Source organism: Osmia lignaria, unplaced genomic scaffold, assembly GCF_051020975.1.
Source record: "Osmia lignaria lignaria isolate PbOS001 unplaced genomic scaffold, iyOsmLign1 scaffold0006, whole genome shotgun sequence".
Taxonomy (NCBI): domain Eukaryota; kingdom Metazoa; phylum Arthropoda; class Insecta; order Hymenoptera; family Megachilidae; genus Osmia; species Osmia lignaria.
This window is the reverse complement of record NW_027478163.1, coordinates 9023225-9045491: the sequence shown is the minus strand read 5'-3', so window position 1 is coordinate 9045491 and position 22267 is coordinate 9023225.

The window sequence follows — 22267 nt, the reverse complement described above, 5'->3', positions numbered from 1 at the left end:
CCTGATGGACATATTTCGAGATATTTCTTCTTCTTGTTGTTCTTCCTCTGCACAGCTAAACTGGAAGTGGCATTTCCAGCTCGCAATCGTGCAGAGTAATCTCAAAGAAAGGGGCCACGGTGTTTCTGTATCTCTATTATGTTGGTGCGGCTTCGGAACTTTTAAATATCTTGATATATCTCGGGAACTACGCATCTGATCAAAAAATATCATAGAACATAAAAAGTAGGAAACTTAATTCTCTATAAAAAAGGTCTCTCAACATTTTGCCATAGCTCTCTTCGTTTCCGAGATATTTGCAGATTTATCTCAAGGGAAGGGGCCTGACGGACATATTTCGAGATATTTCTTCTTCTTGTTGTTCTTCTTCTGCACAGCTAAGCTGGAAGTGGCATTTGCAGCTCGCAGTAGTGCAGAGTTATCTCAAAGAAAGGGGCCACGGTGTTTCTGTATCTCTATTATGTTGGTGCGGCTTCGCAACTTTTAAATATCTTGATATATCTCGAGAACTAAGGCATCTGATCAAAAAATATCATAGAACATAAAAAGTAGGAAACTTAATTCTCTACAAAAAAGGTCTCTCAACATTTTGCCGCAGCTCGCTTCGTTTCCGAGATATTTGCAGATTTATCTCAAGGGAAGGGGCCTGACGGACATATTTCGAGATATTTCTTCTTCTTGTTGTTCTTCTTCTGCACAGCTAAGCTGGAAGTGGCATTTGCAGCGCGCAATAGTGCAGAGTTATCTCAAAGAAAGGGGCCACGGTGTTTCTGTATCTCTATTATGTTGGTGCGGCTTCGGAACTTTTAAATATCTTGATATATCTCGAGAACTACGCATCTGATCAAAAAATATCATAGAACATAAAAAGTAGGAAACTTAATTCTCTACAAAAAAGGTCTCTTAACATTTGCCCATAACCGGCATCGTTTCCGAGATATTTGCAGATTTAGCTCAAGGGAAGGGGCCTGACGGACATATTCCGAGATATTTCTTCTTCTTGTTGTTCCTCTTCTGCACAGCTAAGCTGGAAGTGGCATTTGCAGCTCGCAATAGTGCAGAGTTATCGCAAAGAAAGGGGCCACGGTGTTTCTGTATCTCTATTATGTTGGTGCGGCTTCGGAACTTTTAAATATCTTGATATATCTCGAGAACTACGCATCTGATCAAAAAATATCATAGAACATAAAAAGTAGGAAACCTAATTTTCTACAAAAAAGGTCTCTTAACATTTTGCCGTAGCTCGCTTCGTTTCCGAGATATTTGCAGATTTATCTCAAGGGAAGGGGCCTGACGGACATATTTCGAGATATTTCTTCTTCTTGTTGTTCTTCTTCTGCACAGCTAAGCTGGAAGTGGCATTTGCAGCGCGCAATAGTGCAGAGTTATCTCAAAGAAAGGGGCCACGGTGTTTCTGTATCTCTATTATGTTGGTGCGGCTTCGGAACTTTTAAATATCTTGATATATCTCGAGAACTACGCATCTGATCAAAAAATATCATAGAACATAAAAAGTAGGAAACTTAATTCTCTACAAAAAAGGTCTCTTAACATTTTCCCATAGCTGGCATCGTTTCCGAGATATTTGCAGATTTAGCTCAAGGGAAGGGGCCTGACGGACATATTCCGAGATATTTCTTCTTCTTGTTGTTCCTCTTCTGCACAGCTAAGCTGGAAGTGGCATTTGCAGGTCGCAATAGTGCAGAGTTATCTCAAAGAAAGGGGCCACGGTGTTTCTGTATCTCTATTATGTTGGTGCGGCTTCGGAACTTTTAAATATCTCGATATATCTCGAAAACTACGCTCCTGATCAAAAAATATCAGAGAACGTAAATTGTAGGAAACATAATTCTCTACAAAAAAGGTCTCTTAACATTTTGCCATAGCTCGCTTCGTTTCCGAGATATTTGCAGATTTATCTCAAGGGATGGGGCCTGACGGACATATTTCGAGATATTTCTTCTTCTTGTTGTTCTTCTTCTGCACAGCTAAGCTGGAAGTGGCATTTGCAGCTCGCAATAGTGCAGAGTTATCTCAAAGAAAGGGGCCACGGTGTTTCTGTATCTCTATTATGTTGGTGCGGCTTCGAAACTTTTAAATATCTTGATATATCTCGAGAACTACGCATCTGATCAAAAAATATCATAGAACATAAAAAGTAGGAAACTTAATTCTCTACAAAAAAGGTCTCTTAACATTTTGCCATAGCTCGCTTCGTTTCCGAGATATTTGCAGATTTATCTCAAGGGAAGGGGCCTGACGGACATATTTCGAGATATTTCTTCTTCTTGTTGTTCTTCTTCTGCACAGCTAAGCTGGAAGTGGCATTTGCTGCGCGCAATAGTGCAGAGTTATCTCAAAGAAAGGGGCCACGGTGATTCTGTATCTCTATTATGTTGGTGCGGCTTCGGAACTTTTAAATATCTTGATATATCTCGAGAACTACGCATCTGATCAAGAAATATCATAAAACATAAAAAGTAGAAAACTTAATTCTCTACAAAAAAGGTCTCATAACATTTTCCCATAGCTGGCATCGTTTCCGAGATATTTGCAGATTTAGCTCAAGGGAAGGGGCCTGACGGACATATTCCGAGATATTTCTTCTTCTTGTTGTTCTTCTTCTGCACAGCTCAGCTGGAAGTGGCATTTGCAGCTCGCAATAGTGCAGAGTTATCGCAAAGAAAGGGGCCACGGTGTTTCTGTATCTCTATTATGTTGGTGCGGCTTCGGAACTTTTAAATATCTTGATATATCTCGAGAACTACGCATCTGATCAAAAAATATCATAGAACATAAAAAGTAGGAAACCTAATTTTCTACAAAAAAGGTCTCTTAACATTTTGCCGTAGCTCGCTTCGTTTCCGAGATATTTGCAGATTTATCTCAAGGGAAGGGGCCTGACGGACATATTTCGAGATATTTCTTCTTCTTGTTGTTCTTCTTCTGCACAGCTAAGCTGGAAGTGGCATTTGCAGCGCGCAATAGTGCAGAGTTATCTCAAAGAAAGGGGCCACGGTGTTTCTGTATCTCTATTATGTTGGTGCGGCTTCGGAACTTTTAAATATCTTGATATATCTCGAGAACTACGCATCTGATCAAAAAATATCATAGAACATAAAAAGTAGGAAACCTAATTTTCTACAAAAAAGGTCTCTTAACATTTTGCCGTAGCTCGCTTCGTTTCCGAGATATTTGCAGATTTATCTCAAGGGAAGGGGCCTGACGGACATATTTCGAGATATTTCTTCTTCTTGTTGTTCTTCTTCTGCACAGCTAAGCTGGAAGTGGCATTTGCAGCGCGCAATAGTGCAGAGTTATCTCAAAGAAAGGGGCCACGGTGTTTCTGTATCTCTATTATGTTGGTGCGGCTTCGGAACTTTTAAATATCTTGATATATCTCGAGAACTACGCATCTGATCAAAAAATATCATAGAACATAAAAAGTAGGAAACTTAATTCTCTACAAAAAAGGTCTCTTAACATTTTCCCATAACCGGCATCGTTTCCGAGATATTTGCAGATTTAGCTCAAGGGAAGGGGCCTGACGGACATATTCCGAGATATTTCTTCTTCTTGTTGTTCCTCTTCTGCACAGCTAAGCTGGAAGTGGCATTTGCAGCTCGCAATAGTGCAGAGTTATCTCAAAGAAAGGGGCCACGGTGTTTCTGTACCTCTATTATGTTGGTGCAGCTTCGGAGCTTTTAAATATCTTGATATATCTCGAGAACTACGCATCTGATCAAAAAATATCATAGAACATAAAAAGTAGGAAACTTAATTCTCTACAAAAAAGGTCTCTTAACATTTTCCCATAGCTGGCATCGTTTCCGAGATATTTGCAGATTTAGCTCAAGGGAAGGGGCCTGACGGACATATTCCGAGATATTTCTTCTTCTTGTTGTTCCTCTTCTGCACAGCTAAGCTGGAAGTGGCATTTGCAGGTCGCAATAGTGCAGAGTTATCTCAAAGAAAGGGGCCACGGTGTTTCTGTATCTCTATTATGTTGGTGCGGCTTCGGAACTTTTAAATATCTCGATATATCTCGAAAACTACGCATCTGATCAAAAAATATCATAGAGCATAAAAAGTAGGAAACTTAATTCTCTACAAAAAAGGTCTCTTAACATTTTGCCATAGCTCGCTTCGTTTCCGAGATATTTGCAGATTTATCTCAAGGGAAGGGGCCTGACGGACATATTTCGAGATATTTCTTCTTCTTGTTGTTCTTCTTCTGCACAGCTAAGCTGGAAGTGGCATTTGCTGCGCGCAATAGTGCAGAGTTATCTCAAAGAAAGGGGCCACGGTGATTCTGTATCTCTATTATGTTGGTGCGGCTTCGGAACTTTTAAATATCTTGATATATCTCGAGAACTACGCATCTGATCAAAAAATATCAGAGAACATAAAAAGTAGGAAACTTAATTCTCTACAAAAAAGGTCTCTTAACATTTTGCCATAGCTCGCTTCGTTTCCGAGATATTTGCAGATTTATCTCAAGGGAAGGGGCCTGACGGACATATTTCGAGATATTTCTTCTTCTTGTTGTTCTTCTTCTGCACAGCTAAGCTGGAAGTGGCATTTACGGCTCGCACTAGTGCAGACTTATCTCAAAGAAAGGGGCCACGGTGTTTCTGTATCCCTATTATGTTGGTGCGGCTTCGGAACTTTTAAATATCTCGATATATCTCGGAAACTGCGCTTCTGATCAAAAAATATCATAGAACATAAATTGTAGGAAACATAATTCTCTACAAAAAACGTCTCTTAACATTTTGCCATAGCTCGCTTCGTTTCCGAGATATTTGCAGATTCAGCTCAAAGGAACTGGCCTGACGGACATATTTCGAGATATTTCTTCTTCTTGTTGTTCTTCCTCTGCACAGCTAAGCTGGAAGTGGCATTTGCAGCTCGCAATAGTGCAGAGTTATCTCAAAGAAAGGGGCCACGGTGTTTCTGTATTTCTATTATGTTGGTGCGGCTTCGGAACTTATAAATATCTTGATATATCTCGAGAACTACGCATCTGATCAAAAAATATCATAGAACATAAAAAGTAGGAAACCTAATTCTCTACAAAAAAGGTCGCTTAACATTTTGCCATAGCTCTCTACGTTTCCGGGATATTTGCAGATTTATCTCAAGGGAAGGGGCCTGACGGACATATTTCGAGATATTTCTTCTTCTTGTTGTTCTTCTTCTGCACAGCTAAGCTGAAAGTGGCATTTGCAGCTCGCAATAGTGCAGAGTTATCTCAAAGAAAGGGGCCACGGTGTTTCTGTATCTCTATTATGTTGGTGCGGCTTCGGAACTTTTAAATATCTTGATATATCTCGAGAACTACGCATCTGATCAAAAAATATCATAGAACATAAAAAGTAGGAAACTTAATTCTCTACAAAAAAGGTCGCTTAACATTTTGCCATAGCTCGCTTCGTTTCCGAGATATTTGCATATTTATCTCAAGGGAAGGGGCCTGACGGACATATTTCGAGATATTTCTTCTTCTTGTTGTTCTTCTTCTGCACAGCTAAGCTGGAAGTGGCATTTGCGGCTCGCACTAGTGCAGAGTTATCTCAAAGAAAGGGGCCACGGTGTTTCTGTATCTCTATTATGTTGGTGCGGCTTCGGAACTTTTTAATATCTCGATATATCTCGAAAACTACGCTTCTGATCAAAAAATATCATAGAACATAAATTGTAGGAAACATAATTCTCTACAAAAAAGGTCTCTTAACATTTTGCCATAGCTCGCTTCGTTTCCGAGATATTTGCAGATATATCTCAAGGGAAGGGGCCTGACGGACATATTTCGAGATATTTCTTCTTCTTGTTGTTCTTCTTCTGCACAGCTAAGCTGGAAGTGGCATTTACAGCTCGCAATAGTGCAGAGTTATCTCAAAGAAAGGGGCCACGGTGTTTCTGTATCTCTATTATGTTGGTGCGGCTTCGGAACTTTTAAATATCTTGATATATCTCGAGAACTACGCATCTGATCAAAAAATATCATAGAACATAAAAAGTAGGAAACTTATTCTCTACAAAAAAGGTCTCTTAACATTTTGCCATAGCTCGCTTCGTTTCCGAGATATTTGCAGATTTATCTCAAGGGAAGGGGCCTGACGGACATATTTCGAGATATTTCTTCTTCTTGTTGTTCTTCTTCTGCACAGCTAAGCTGGAAGTGGAATTTGCGGCTCGCACTATTGCAGAGTTATCTCAAAGAAAGGGGCCACGGTGTTTCTGTATCCCTATTATGTTGGTGCGGCTTCGGAACTTTTTATATCTCGATATATCTCGAAAACTACGCTTCTGATCAAAAAATATCATAGAACATAAATTGTAGGAAACATAATTCTCTACAAAAAACGTCTCTTAATATTTTGCCATAGCTCGCTTCGTTTCCGAGATATTTGCAGATTCAGCTCAAACGAACTGGCCTGACGGACATATTTCGAGATATTTCTTCTTCTTGTTGTTCTTCCTCTGCACAGCTAAGCTGGAAGTGGCATTTGCAGCTCGCAATAGTGCAGAGTTATCTCAAAGAAAGGGGCCACGGTGTTTCTGTATCTCTATTATGTTGGTGCGGCTTCGGAACTTTTAAATATCTTGATATATCTCGAGAACTACGCATCTGATCAAAAAATATCATAGAACATAAAAAGTAGGAAACTTAATTCTCCACAAAAAAGGTCTCTCAACATTTTGCCATAGCTCGCTTCGTTTCCGAGATATTTGCATATTTATCTCAAGGGAAGGGGCCTGACGGACATATTTCCAGATATTTCTTCTTCTTGTTGTTCTTCTTCTGCACAGCTAAACTGGAAGTGGCATTTCCAGCTCGCAATAGTGCAGAGTTATCCCAAAGAAAGGGGCCACGGTGTTTCTGTATCTCTATTATGTTGGTGCGGCTTCGGCACTTTTAAATATCTCGATATATCTCGATAACTACGCTTCTGATCAAAAAATATCATAGAACATAAAAAGTAGGAAACTTTATTCTCTACAAAAAAGGTCTCTCAACATTTTGCCGCAGCTCGCTTCGTTTCCGAGATATTTGCAGATTTATCTCAAGGGAAGGGTCCTGATGGACATATTTCGAGATATTTCTTCTTCTTGTTGTTCTTCCTCTGCACAGCTAAACTGGAAGTGGCATTTCCAGCTCGCAATCGTGCAGAGTAATCTCAAAGAAAGGGGCCACGGTGTTTCTGTATCTCTATTATGTTGGTGCGGCTTCGGAACTTTTAAATATCTTGATATATCTCGAGAACTACGCATCTGATCAAAAAATATCATAGAACATAAAAAGTAGGAAACTTAATTCTCTATAAAAAAGGTCTCTCAACATTTTGCCATAGCTCTCTTCGTTTCCGAGATATTTGCAGATTTATCTCAAGGGAAGGGGCCTGACGGACATATTTCGAGATATTTCTTCTTCTTGTTGTTCTTCTTCTGCACAGCTAAGCTGGAAGTGGCATTTGCAGCGCGCAATAGTGCAGAGTTATCTCAAAGAAAGGGGCCACGGTGTTTCTGTATCTCTATTATGTTGGTGCGGCTTCGGAACTTTTAAATATCTTGATATATCTCGAGAACTACGCATCTGATCAAAAAATATCATAGAACATAAAAAGTAGGAAACTTAATTCTCTACAAAAAAGGTCTCTTAACATTTTCCCATAACCGGCATCGTTTCCGAGATATTTGCAGATTTAGCTCAAGGGAAGGGGCCTGACGGACATATTCCGAGATATTTCTTCTTCTTGTTGTTCCTCTTCTGCACAGCTAAGCTGGAAGTGGCATTTGCAGCTCGCAATAGTGCAGAGTTATCTCAAAGAAAGGGGCCACGGTGTTTCTGTACCTCTATTATGTTGGTGCAGCTTCGGAGCTTTTAAATATCTTGATATATCTCGAGAACTACGCATCTGATCAAAAAATATCATAGAACATAAAAAGTAGGAAACTTAATTCTCTACAAAAAAGGTCTCTTAACATTTTCCCATAGCTGGCATCGTTTCCGAGATATTTGCAGATTTAGCTCAAGGGAAGGGGCCTGACGGACATATTCCGAGATATTTCTTCTTCTTGTTGTTCCTCTTCTGCACAGCTAAGCTGGAAGTGGCATTTGCAGGTCGCAATAGTGCAGAGTTATCTCAAAGAAAGGGGCCACGGTGTTTCTGTATCTCTATTATGTTGGTGCGGCTTCGGAACTTTTAAATATCTCGATATATCTCGAAAACTACGCATCTGATCAAAAAATATCATAGAGCATAAAAAGTAGGAAACTTAATTCTCTACAAAAAAGGTCTCTTAACATTTTGCCATAGCTCGCTTCGTTTCCGAGATATTTGCAGATTTATCTCAAGGGAAGGGGCCTGACGGACATATTCCGAGATATTTCTTCTTCTTGTTGTTCTTCTTCTGCACAGCTAAGCTGGAAGTGGCATTTGCAGCTCGCAATAGTGCAGAGTTATCGCAAAGAAAGGGGCCACGGTGTTTCTGTATCTCTATTATGTTGGTGCGGCTTCGGAACTTTTAAATATCTTGATATATCTCGAGAACTACGCATCTGATCAAAAAATATCATAGAACATAAAAAGTAGGAAACCTAATTTTCTACAAAAAAGGTCTCTTAACATTTTGCCGTAGCTCGCTTCGTTTCCGAGATATTTGCAGATTTATCTCAAGCGAAGGGGCCTGACGGACATATTTCGAGATATTTCTTCTTCTTGTTGTTCTTCTTCTGCACAGCTAAGCTGGAAGTGGCATTTGCAGCGCGCAATAGTGCAGAGTTATCTCAAAGAAAGGGGCCACGGTGTTTCTGTATCTCTATTATGTTGGTGCGGCTTCGGAACTTTTAAATATCTTGATATATCTCGAGAACTACGCATCTGATCAAAAAATATCATAGAACATAAAAAGTAGGAAACTTAATTCTCTACAAAAAAGGTCTCTTAACATTTTCCCATAGCTGGCATCGTTTCCGAGATATTTGCAGATTTAGCTCAAGGGAAGGGGCCTGACGGACATATTCCGAGATATTTCTTCTTCTTGTTGTTCCTCTTCTGCACAGCTAAGCTGGAAGTGGCATTTGCAGGTCGCAATAGTGCAGAGTTATCTCAAAGAAAGGGGCCACGGTGTTTCTGTATCTCTATTATGTTGGTGCGGCTTCGAAACTTTTAAATATCTTGATATATCTCGAGAACTACGCATCTGATCAAAAAATATCATAGAACATAAAAAGTAGGAAACTTAATTCTCTACAAAAAAGGTCTCTTAACATTTTGCCATAGCTCGCTTCGTTTCCGAGATATTTGCAGATTTATCTCAAGGGAAGGGGCCTGACGGACATATTTCGAGATATTTCTTCTTCTTGTTGTTCTTCTTCTGCACAGCTAAGCTGGAAGTGGCATTTGCTGCGCGCAATAGTGCAGAGTTATCTCAAAGAAAGGGGCCACGGTGATTCTGTATCTCTATTATGTTGGTGCGGCTTCGGAACTTTTAAATATCTTGATATATCTCGAGAACTACGCATCTGATCAAGAAATATCATAAAACATAAAAAGTAGAAAACTTAATTCTCTACAAAAAAGGTCTCTTAACATTTTCCCATAGCTGGCATCGTTTCCGAGATATTTGCAGATTTAGCTCAAGGGAAGGGGCCTGACGGACATATTCCGAGATATTTCTTCTTCTTGTTGTTCTTCTTCTGCACAGCTAAGCTGGAAGTGGCATTTGCAGCTCGCAATAGTGCAGAGTTATCGCAAAGAAAGGGGCCACGGTGTTTCTGTATCTCTATTATGTTGGTGCGGCTTCGGAACTTTTAAATATCTTGATATATCTCGAGAACTACGCATCTGATCAAAAAATATCATAGAACATAAAAAGTAGGAAACCTAATTTTCTACAAAAAAGGTCTCTTAACATTTTGCCGTAGCTCGCTTCGTTTCCGAGATATTTGCAGATTTATCTCAAGGGAAGGGGCCTGACGGACATATTTCGAGATATTTCTTCTTCTTGTTGTTCTTCTTCTGCACAGCTAAGCTGGAAGTGGCATTTGCAGCGCGCAATAGTGCAGAGTTATCTCAAAGAAAGGGGCCACGGTGTTTCTGTATCTCTATTATGTTGGTGCGGCTTCGGAACTTTTAAATATCTTGATATATCTCGAGAACTACGCATCTGATCAAAAAATATCATAGAACATAAAAAGTAGGAAACCTAATTTTCTACAAAAAAGGTCTCTTAACATTTTGCCGTAGCTCGCTTCGTTTCCGAGATATTTGCAGATTTATCTCAAGGGAAGGGGCCTGACGGACATATTTCGAGATATTTCTTCTTCTTGTTGTTCTTCTTCTGCACAGCTAAGCTGGAAGTGGCATTTGCAGCGCGCAATAGTGCAGAGTTATCTCAAAGAAAGGGGCCACGGTGTTTCTGTATCTCTATTATGTTGGTGCGGCTTCGGAACTTTTAAATATCTCGATATATCTCGAAAACTACGCATCTGATCAAAAAATATCATAGAGCATAAAAAGTAGGAAACTTAATTCTCTACAAAAAAGGTCTCTTAACATTTTGCCATAGCTCGCTTCGTTTCCGAGATATTTGCAGATTTATCTCAAGGGAAGGGGCCTGACGGACATATTTCGAGATATTTCTTCTTCTTGTTGTTCTTCTTCTGCACAGCTAAGCTGGAAGTGGCATTTGCTGCGCGCAATAGTGCAGAGTTATCTCAAAGAAAGGGGCCACGGTGATTCTGTATCTCTATTATGTTGGTGCGGCTTCGGAACTTTTAAATATCTTGATATATCTCGAGAACTACGCATCTGATCAAAAAATATCAGAGAACATAAAAAGTAGGAAACTTAATTCTCTACAAAAAAGGTCTCTTAACATTTTGCCATAGCTCGCTTCGTTTCCGAGATATTTGCAGATTTATCTCAAGGGAAGGGGCCTGACGGACATATTTCGAGATATTTCTTCTTCTTGTTGTTCTTCTTCTGCACAGCTAAGCTGGAAGTGGCATTTACGGCTCGCACTAGTGCAGACTTATCTCAAAGAAAGGGGCCACGGTGTTTCTGTATCCCTATTATGTTGGTGCGGCTTCGGAACTTTTAAATATCTCGATATATCTCGGAAACTACGCTTCTGATCAAAAAATATCATAGAACATAAATTGTAGGAAACATAATTCTCTACAAAAAACGTCTCTTAACATTTTGCCATAGCTCGCTTCGTTTCCGAGATATTTGCAGATTCAGCTCAAAGGAACTGGCCTGACGGACATATTTCGAGATATTTCTTCTTCTTGTTGTTCTTCCTCTGCACAGCTAAGCTGGAAGTGGCATTTGCAGCTCGCAATAGTGCAGAGTTATCTCAAAGAAAGGGGCCACGGTGTTTCTGTATTTCTATTATGTTGGTGCGGCTTCGGAACTTTTAAATATCTTGATATATCTCGAGAACTACGCATCTGATCAAAAAATATCATAGAACATAAAAAGTAGGAAACCTAATTCTCTACAAAAAAGGTCGCTTAACATTTTGCCATAGCTCTCTACGTTTCCGGGATATTTGCAGATTTATCTCAAGGGAAGGGGCCTGACGGACATATTTCGAGATATTTCTTCTTCTTGTTGTTCTTCTTCTGCACAGCTAAGCTGAAAGTGGCATTTGCAGCTCGCAATAGTGCAGAGTTATCTCAAAGAAAGGGGCCACGGTGTTTCTGTATCTCTATTATGTTGGTGCGGCTTCGGAACTTTTAAATATCTTGATATATCTCGAGAACTACGCATCTGATCAAAAAATATCATAGAACATAAAAAGTAGGAAACTTAATTCTCTACAAAAAAGGTCGCTTAACATTTTGCCATAGCTCGCTTCGTTTCCGAGATATTTGCATATTTATCTCAAGGGAAGGGGCCTGACGGACATATTTCGAGATATTTCTTCTTCTTGTTGTTCTTCTTCTGCACAGCTAAGCTGGAAGTGGCATTTGCGGCTCGCACTAGTGCAGAGTTATCTCAAAGAAAGGGGCCACGGTGTTTCTGTATCTCTATTATGTTGGTGCGGCTTCGGAACTTTTTAATATCTCGATATATCTCGAAAACTACGCTTCTGATCAAAAAATATCATAGAACATAAATTGTAGGAAACATAATTCTCTACAAAAAAGGTCTCTTAACATTTTGCCATAGCTCGCTTCGTTTCCGAGATATTTGCAGATATATCTCAAGGGAAGGGGCCTGACGGACATATTTCGAGATATTTCTTCTTCTTGTTGTTCTTCTTCTGCACAGCTAAGCTGGAAGTGGCATTTACAGCTCGCAATAGTGCAGAGTTATCTCAAAGAAAGGGGCCACGGTGTTTCTGTATCTCTATTATGTTGGTGCGGCTTCGGAACTTTTAAATATCTTGATATATCTCGAGAACTACGCATCTGATCAAAAAATATCATAGAACATAAAAAGTAGGAAACTTATTCTCTACAAAAAAGGTCTCTTAACATTTTGCCATAGCTCGCTTCGTTTCCGAGATATTTGCAGATTTATCTCAAGGGAAGGGGCCTGACGGACATATTTCGAGATATTTCTTCTTCTTGTTGTTCTTCTTCTGCACAGCTAAGCTGGAAGTGGCATTTGCGGCTCGCACTATTGCAGAGTTATCTCAAAGAAAGGGGCCACGGTGTTTCTGTATCCCTATTATGTTGGTGCGGCTTCGGAACTTTTTATATCTCGATATATCTCGAAAACTACGCTTCTGATCAAAAAATATCATAGAACATAAATTGTAGGAAACATAATTCTCTACAAAAAACGTCTCTTAATATTTTGCCATAGCTCGCTTCGTTTCCGAGATATTTGCAGATTCAGCTCAAACGAACTGGCCTGACAGACATATTTCGAGATATTTCTTCTTCTTGTTGTTCTTCCTCTGCACAGCTAAGCTGGAAGTGGCATTTGCAGCTCGCAATAGTGCAGAGTTATCTCAAAGAAAGGGGCCACGGTGTTTCTGTATCTCTATTATGTTGGTGCGGCTTCGGAACTTTTAAATATCTTGATATATCTCGAGAACTACGCATCTGATCAAAAAATATCATAGAACATAAAAAGTAGGAAACTTAATTCTCTACAAAAAAGGTCTCTTAACATTTTGCCATAGCTCGCTTCGTTTCCGAGATATTTGCATATTTATCTCAAGGGAAGGGGCCTGACGGACATATTTCGAGATATTTCTTGTTCTTGTTGTTCTTCTTCTGCACAGCTAAGCTGGAAGTGGCATTTGCGGCTCGCACTAGTGCAGAGTTATCTCAAAGAAAGGGGCCACGGTGTTTCTGTATCTCTATTATGTTGGTGCGGCTTCGGAACTTTTAAATATCTTGATATATCTCGAGAACTACGCATCTGATCAAAAAATATCATAGAACATAAAAAGTAGGAAACTTAATTCTCCACAAAAAAGGTCTCTCAACATTTTGCCATAGCTCGCTTCGTTTCCGAGATATTTGCATATTTATCTCAAGGGAAGGGGCCTGACGGACATATTTCCAGATATTTCTTCTTCTTGTTGTTCTTCTTCTGCACAGCTAAACTGGAAGTGGCATTTCCAGCTCGCAATAGTGCAGAGTTATCCCAAAGAAAGGGGCCACGGTGTTTCTGTATCTCTATTATGTTGGTGCGGCTTCGGCACTTTTAAATATCTCGATATATCTCGAAAACTACGCTTCTGATCAAAAAATATCATAGAACATAAAAAGTAGGAAACTTTATTCTCTACAAAAAAGGTCTCTCAACATTTTGCCGCAGCTCGCTTCGTTTCCGAGATATTTGCAGATTTATCTCAAGGGAAGGGGCCTGACGGACATATTTCGAGATATTTCTTCTTCTTGTTGTTCTTCTTCTGCACAGCTAAGCTGGAAGTGGCATTTGCAGCTCGCAATAGTGCAGAGTTATCTCAAAGAAAGGGGCCACGGTGTTTCTGTATCTCTATTATGTTGGTGCGGCTTCGAAACTTTTAAATATCTTGATATATCTCGAGAACTACGCATCTGATCAAAAAATATCATAGAACATAAAAAGTAGGAAACTTAATTCTCTACAAAAAAGGTCTCTTAACATTTTGCCATAGCTCGCTTCGTTTCCGAGATATTTGCAGATTTATCTCAAGGGAAGGGGCCTGACGGACATATTTCGAGATATTTCTTCTTCTTGTTGTTCTTCTTCTGCACAGCTAAGCTGGAAGTGGCATTTGCTGCGCGCAATAGTGCAGAGTTATCTCAAAGAAAGGGGCCACGGTGATTCTGTATCTCTATTATGTTGGTGCGGCTTCGGAACTTTTAAATATCTTGATATATCTCGAGAACTACGCATCTGATCAAGAAATATCATAAAACATAAAAAGTAGAAAACTTAATTCTCTACAAAAAAGGTCTCTTAACATTTTCCCATAGCTGGCATCGTTTCCGAGATATTTGCAGATTTAGCTCAAGGGAAGGGGCCTGGCGGACATATTCCGAGATATGTCTTCTTCTTGTTGTTCTTCTTCTGCACAGCTAAGCTGGAAGGGCATTTGCAGCTCGCAATTGTGCAGAGTTATCGCAAAGAAAGGGGCCACGGTGTTTCTGTATCTCTATTATGTTGGTGCGGCTTCGGAACTTTTAAATATCTTGATATATCTCGAGAACTACGCATCTGATCAAAAAATATCATAGAACATAAAAAGTAGGAAACCTAATTTTCTACAAAAAAGGTCTCTTAACATTTTGCCGTAGCTCGCTTCGTTTCCGAGATATTTGCAGATTTATCTCAAGGGAAGGGGCCTGACGGACATATTTCGAGATATTTCTTCTTCTTGTTGTTCTTCTTCTGCACAGCTAAGCTGGAAGTGGCATTTGCAGCGCGCAATAGTGCAGAGTTATCTCAAAGAAAGGGGCCACGGTGTTTCTGTATCTCTATTATGTTGGTGCGGCTTCGGAACTTTTAAATATCTTGATATATCTCGAGAACTACGCATCTGATCAAAAAATATCATAGAACATAAAAAGTAGGAAACCTAATTTTCTACAAAAAAGGTCTCTTAACATTTTGCCGTAGCTCGCTTCGTTTCCGAGATATTTGCAGATTTATCTCAAGGGAAGGGGCCTGACGGACATATTTCGAGATATTTCTTCTTCTTGTTGTTCTTCTTCTGCACAGCTAAGCTGGAAGTGGCATTTGCAGCGCGCAATAGTGCAGAGTTATCTCAAAGAAAGGGGCCACGGTGTTTCTGTATCTCTATTATGTTGGTGCGGCTTCGGAACTTTTAAATATCTTGATATATCTCGAGAACTACGCATCTGATCAAAAAATATCATAGAACATAAAAAGTAGGAAACTTAATTCTCTACAAAAAAGGTCTCTTAACATTTTCCCATAACCGGCATCGTTTCCGAGATATTTGCAGATTTATCTCAAGGGAAGGGGCCTGACGGACATATTCCGAGATATTTCTTCTTCTTGTTGTTCCTCTTCTGCACAGCTAAGCTGGAAGTGGCATTTGCAGCTCGCAATAGTGCAGAGTTATCTCAAAGAAAGGGGCCACGGTGTTTCTGTACCTCTATTATGTTGGTGCAGCTTCGGAGCTTTTAAATATCTTGATATATCTCGAGAACTACGCATCTGATCAAAAAATATCATAGAACATAAAAAGTAGGAAACTTAATTCTCTACAAAAAAGGTCTCTTAACATTTTCCCATAGCTGGCATCGTTTCCGAGATATTTGCAGATTTAGCTCAAGGGAAGGGGCCTGACGGACATATTCCGAGATATTTCTTCTTCTTGTTGTTCCTCTTCTGCACAGCTAAGCTGGAAGTGGCATTTGCAGCTCGCAATAGTGCAGAGTTATCGCAAAGAAAGGGGCCACGGTGTTTCTGTATCTCTATTATGTTGGTGCGGCTTCGGAACTTTTAAATATCTTGATATATCTCGAGAACTACGCATCTGATCAAAAAATATCATAGAACATAAAAAGTAGGAAACCTAATTTTCTACAAAAAAGGTCTCTTAACATTTTGCCGTAGCTCGCTTCGTTTCCGAGATATTTGCAGATTTATCTCAAGGGAAGGGGCCTGACGGACATATTTCGAGATATTTCTTCTTCTTGTTGTTCTTCTTCTGCACAGCTAAGCTGGAAGTGGCATTTGCAGCGCGCAATAGTGCAGAGTTATCTCAAAGAAAGGGGCCACGGTGTTTCTGTATCTCTATTATGTTGGTGCGGCTTCGGAACTTTTAAATATCTTGATATATCTCGAGAACTACGCATCTGATCAAAAAATATCATAGAACATAAAAAGTAGGAAACTTAATTCTCTACAAAAAAGGTCTCTTAACATTTTCCCATAGCTGGCATCGTTTCCGAGATATTTGCAGATTTAGCTCAAGGGAAGGGGCCTGACGGACATATTCCGAGATATTTCTTCTTCTTGTTGTTCCTCTTCTGCACAGCTAAGCTGGAAGTGGCATTTGCAGGTCGCAATAGTGCAGAGTTATCTCAAAGAAAGGGGCCACGGTGTTTCTGTATCTCTATTATGTTGGTGCGGCTTCGGAACTTTTAAATATCTCGATATATCTCGAAAACTACGCTTCTGATCAAAAAATATCAGAGAACGTAAATTGTAGGAAACATAATTCTCTACAAAAAAGGTCTCTTAACATTTTGCCATAGCTCGCTTCGTTTCCGAGATATTTGCAGATTTATCTCAAGGGAAGGGGCCTGACGGACATATTTCGAGATATTTCTTCTTCTTGTTGTTCTTCTTCTGCACAGCTAAGCTGGAAGTGGCATTTGCAGCTCGCAATAGTGCAGAGTTATCTCAAAGAAAGGGGCCACGGTGTTTCTGTATCTCTATTATGTTGGTGCGGCTTCGAAACTTTTAAATATCTTGATATATCTCGAGAACTACGCATCTGATCAAAAAATATCATAGAACATAAAAAGTAGGAAACTTAATTCTCTACAAAAAAGGTCTCTTAACATTTTGCCATAGCTCGCTTCGTTTCCGAGATATTTGCAGATTTATCTCAAGGGAAGGGGCCTGACGGACATATTTCGAGATATTTCTTCTTCTTGTTGTTCTTCTTCTGCACAGCTAAGCTGGAAGTGGCATTTGCTGCGCGCAATAGTGCAGAGTTATCTCAAAGAAAGGGGCCACGGTGATTCTGTATCTCTATTATGTTGGTGCGGCTTCGGAACTTTTAAATATCTTGATATATCTCGAGAACTACGCATCTGATCAAGAAATATCATAAAACATAAAAAGTAGAAAACTTAATTCTCTACAAAAAAGGTCTCTTAACATTTTCCCATAGCTGGCATCGTTTCCGAGATATTTGCAGATTTAGCTCAAGGGAAGGGGCCTGACGGACATATTCCGAGATATTTCTTCTTCTTGTTGTTCTTCTTCTGCACAGCTAAGCTGGAAGTGGCATTTGCAGCTCGCAATAGTGCAGAGTTATCGCAAAGAAAGGGGCCACGGTGTTTCTGTATCTCTATTATGTTGGTGCGGCTTCGGAACTTTTAAATATCTTGATATATCTCGAGAACTACGCATCTGATCAAAAAATATCATAGAACATAAAAAGTAGGAAACCTAATTTTCTACAAAAAAGGTCTCTTAACATTTTGCCGTAGCTCGCTTCGTTTCCGAGATATTTGCAGATTTATCTCAAGGGAAGGGGCCTGACGGACATATTTCGAGATATTTCTTCTTCTTGTTGTTCTTCTTCTGCACAGCTAAGCTGGAAGTGGCATTTGCAGCGCGCAATAGTGCAGAGTTATCTCAAAGAAAGGGGCCACGGTGTTTCTGTATCTCTATTATGTTGGTGCGGCTTCGGAACTTTTAAATATCTTGATATATCTCGAGAACTACGCATCTGATCAAAAAATATCATAGAACATAAAAAGTAGGAAACTTAATTCTCTACAAAAAAGGTCTCTTAACATTTTCCCATAGCTGGCATCGTTTCCGAGATATTTGCAGATTTAGCTCAAGGGAAGGGGCCTGACGGACATATTCCGAGATATTTCTTCTTCTTGTTGTTCCTCTTCTGCACAGCTAAGCTGGAAGTGGCATTTGCAGGTCGCAATAGTGCAGAGTTATCTCAAAGAAAGGGGCCACGGTGTTTCTGTATCTCTATTATGTTGGTGCGGCTTCGGAACTTTTAAATATCTCGATATATCTCGAAAACTACGCTTCTGATCAAAAAATATCAGAGAACGTAAATTGTAGGAAACATAATTCTCTACAAAAAAGGTCTCTTAACATTTTGCCATAGCTCGCTTCGTTTCCGAGATATTTGCAGATTTATCTCAAGGGAAGGGGCCTGACGGACATATTTCGAGATATTTCTTCTTCTTGTTGTTCTTCTTCTGCACAGCTAAGCTGGAAGTGGCATTTGCAGCTCGCAATAGTGCAGAGTTATCTCAAAGAAAGGGGCCACGGTGTTTCTGTATCTCTATTATGTTGGTGCGGCTTCGAAACTTTTAAATATCTTGATATATCTCGAGAACTACGCATCTGATCAAAAAATATCATAGAACATAAAAAGTAGGAAACTTAATTCTCTACAAAAAAGGTCTCTTAACATTTTGCCATAGCTCGCTTCGTTTCCGAGATATTTGCAGATTTATCTCAAGGGAAGGGGCCTGACGGACATATTTCGAGATATTTCTTCTTCTTGTTGTTCTTCTTCTGCACAGCTAAGCTGGAAGTGGCATTTGCAGCTCGCAATAGTGCAGAGTTATCTCAAAGAAAGGGGCCACGGTGTTTCTGTATCTCTATTATGTTGGTGCGGCTTCGAAACTTTTAAATATCTTGATATATCTCGAGAACTACGCATCTGATCAAAAAATATCATAGAACATAAAAAGTAGGAAACTTAATTCTCTACAAAAAAGGTCTCTTAACATTTTGCCATAGCTCGCTTCGTTTCCGAGATATTTGCAGATTTATCTCAAGGGAAGGGGCCTGACGGACATATTTCGAGATATTTCTTCTTCTTGTTGTTCTTCTTCTGCACAGCTAAGCTGGAAGTGGCATTTGCTGCGCGCAATAGTGCAGAGTTATCTCAAAGAAAGGGGCCACGGTGATTCTGTATCTCTATTATGTTGGTGCGGCTTCGGAACTTTTAAATATCTTGATATATCTCGAGAACTACGCATCTGATCAAGAAATATCATAAAACATAAAAAGTAGAAAACTTAATTCTCTACAAAAAAGGTCTCTTAACATTTTCCCATAGCTGGCATCGTTTCCGAGATATTTGCAGATTTATCTCAAGGGAAGGGGCCTGACGGACATATTTCGAGATATTTCTTCTTCTTGTTGTTCTTCTTCTGCACAGCTAAGCTGGAAGTGGCATTTGCAGCTCGCAATAGTGCAGAGTTATCTCAAAGAAAGGGGCCACGGTGTTTCTGTATCTCTATTATGTTGGTGCGGCTTCGAAACTTTTAAATATCTTGATATATCTCGAGAACTACGCATCTGATCAAAAAATATCATAGAACATAAAAAGTAGGAAACTTAATTCTCTACAAAAAAGGTCTCTTAACATTTTGCCATAGCTCGCTTCGTTTCCGAGATATTTGCAGATTTATCTCAAGGGAAGGGGCCTGACGGACATATTTCGAGATATTTCTTCTTCTTGTTGTTCTTCTTCTGCACAGCTAAGCTGGAAGTGGCATTTGCTGCGCGCAATAGTGCAGAGTTATCTCAAAGAAAGGGGCCACGGTGATTCTGTATCTCTATTATGTTGGTGCGGCTTCGGAACTTTTAAATATCTTGATATATCTCGAGAACTACGCATCTGATCAAGAAATATCATAAAACATAAAAAGTAGAAAACTTAATTCTCTACAAAAAAGGTCTCTTAACATTTTCCCATAGCTGGCATCGTTTCCGAGATATTTGCAGATTTAGCTCAAGGGAAGGGGCCTGACGGACATATTCCGAGATATTTCTTCTTCTTGTTGTTCTTCTTCTGCACAGCTAAGCTGGAAGTGGCATTTGCAGCTCGCAATAGTGCAGAGTTATCGCAAAGAAAGGGGCCACGGTGTTTCTGTATCTCTATTATGTTGGTGCGGCTTCGGAACTTTTAAATATCTTGATATATCTCGAGAACTACGCATCTGATCAAAAAATATCATAGAACATAAAAAGTAGGAAACCTAATTTTCTACAAAAAAGGTCTCTTAACATTTTGCCGTAGCTCGCTTCGTTTCCGAGATATTTGCAGATTTATCTCAAGGGAAGGGGCCTGACGGACATATTTCGAGATATTTCTTCTTCTTGTTGTTCTTCTTCTGCACAGCTAAGCTGGAAGTGGCATTTGCAGCGCGCAATAGTGCAGAGTTATCTCAAAGAAAGGGGCCACGGTGTTTCTGTATCTCTATTATGTTGGTGCGGCTTCGGAACTTTTAAATATCTTGATATATCTCGAGAACTACGCATCTGATCAAAAAATATCATAGAACATAAAAAGTAGGAAACTTAATTCTCTACAAAAAAGGTCTCTTAACATTTTCCCATAGCTGGCATCGTTTCCGAGATATTTGCAGATTTAGCTCAAGGGAAGGGGCCTGACGGACATATTCCGAGATATTTCTTCTTCTTGTTGTTCCTCTTCTGCACAGCTAAGCTGGAAGTGGCATTTGCAGGTCGCAATAGTGCAGAGTTATCTCAAAGAAAGGGGCCACGGTGTTTCTGTATCTCTATTATGTTGGTGCGGCTTCGGAACTTTTAAATATCTCGATATATCTCGAAAACTACGCTTCTGATCAAAAAATATCAGAGAACGTAAATTGTAGGAAACATAATTCTCTACAAAAAAGGTCTCTTAACATTTTGCCATAGCTCGCTTCGTTTCCGAGATATTTGCAGATTTATCTCAAGGGAAGGGGCCTGACGGACATATTTCGAGATATTTCTTCTTCTTGTTGTTCTTCTTCTGCACAGCTAAGCTGGAAGTGGCATTTGCAGCTCGCAATAGTGCAGAGTTATCTCAAAGAAAGGGGCCACGGTGTTTCTGTATCTCTATTATGTTGGTGCGGCTTCGAAACTTTTAAATATCTTGATATATCTCGAGAACTACGCATCTGATCAAAAAATATCATAGAACATAAAAAGTAGGAAACTTAATTCTCTACAAAAAAGGTCTCTTAACATTTTGCCATAGCTCGCTTCGTTTCCGAGATATTTGCAGATTTATCTCAAGGGAAGGGGCCTGACGGACATATTTCGAGATATTTCTTCTTCTTGTTGTTCTTCTTCTGCACAGCTAAGCTGGAAGTGGCATTTGCTGCGCGCAATAGTGCAGAGTTATCTCAAAGAAAGGGGCCACGGTGATTCTGTATCTCTATTATGTTGGTGCGGCTTCGGAACTTTTAAATATCTTGATATATCTCGAGAACTACGCATCTGATCAAGAAATATCATAAAACATAAAAAGTAGAAAACTTAATTCTCTACAAAAAAGGTCTCTTAACATTTTCCCATAGCTGGCATCGTTTCCGAGATATTTGCAGATTTAGCTCAAGGGAAGGGGCCTGACGGACATAATCCGAGATATTTCTTCTTCTTGTTGTTCTTCTTCTGCACAGCTAAGCTGGAAGTGGCATTTGCAGCTCGCAATAGTGCAGAGTTATCGCAAAGAAAGGGGCCACGGTGTTTCTGTATCTCTATTATGTTGGTGCGGCTTCGGAACTTTTAAATATCTTGATATATCTCGAGAACTACGCATCTGATCAAAAAATATCATAGAACATAAAAAGTAGGAAACTTAATTCTCTACAAAAAAGGTCTCTTAACATTTTCCCATAGCTGGCATCGTTTCCGAGATATTTGCAGATTTAGCTCAAGGGAAGGGGCCTGACGGACATATTCCGGGATATTTCTTCTTCTTGTTGTTCCTCTTCTGCACAGCTAAGCTGGAAGTGGCATTTGCAGGTCGCAATAGTGCAGAGTTACCTCAAAGAAAGGGGCCACGGTGTTTCTGTATCTCTATTATGTTGGTGCGGCTTCGGAACTTTTAAATATCTTGATATATCTCGAGAACTACGCATCCGATCAAAAAATATCATACAACATAAAAAGTAGGAAACTTAATTCTCTACAAAAAAGGTCTCTTAACATTTTGCCATAGCTCGCTTCGTTTCCGAGATATTTGCAGATTTATCTCGAGGGAAGGGTCCTGACGGACATATTTCGAGATATTTCTTCTTCTTGTTGTTCTTCTTCTGCAC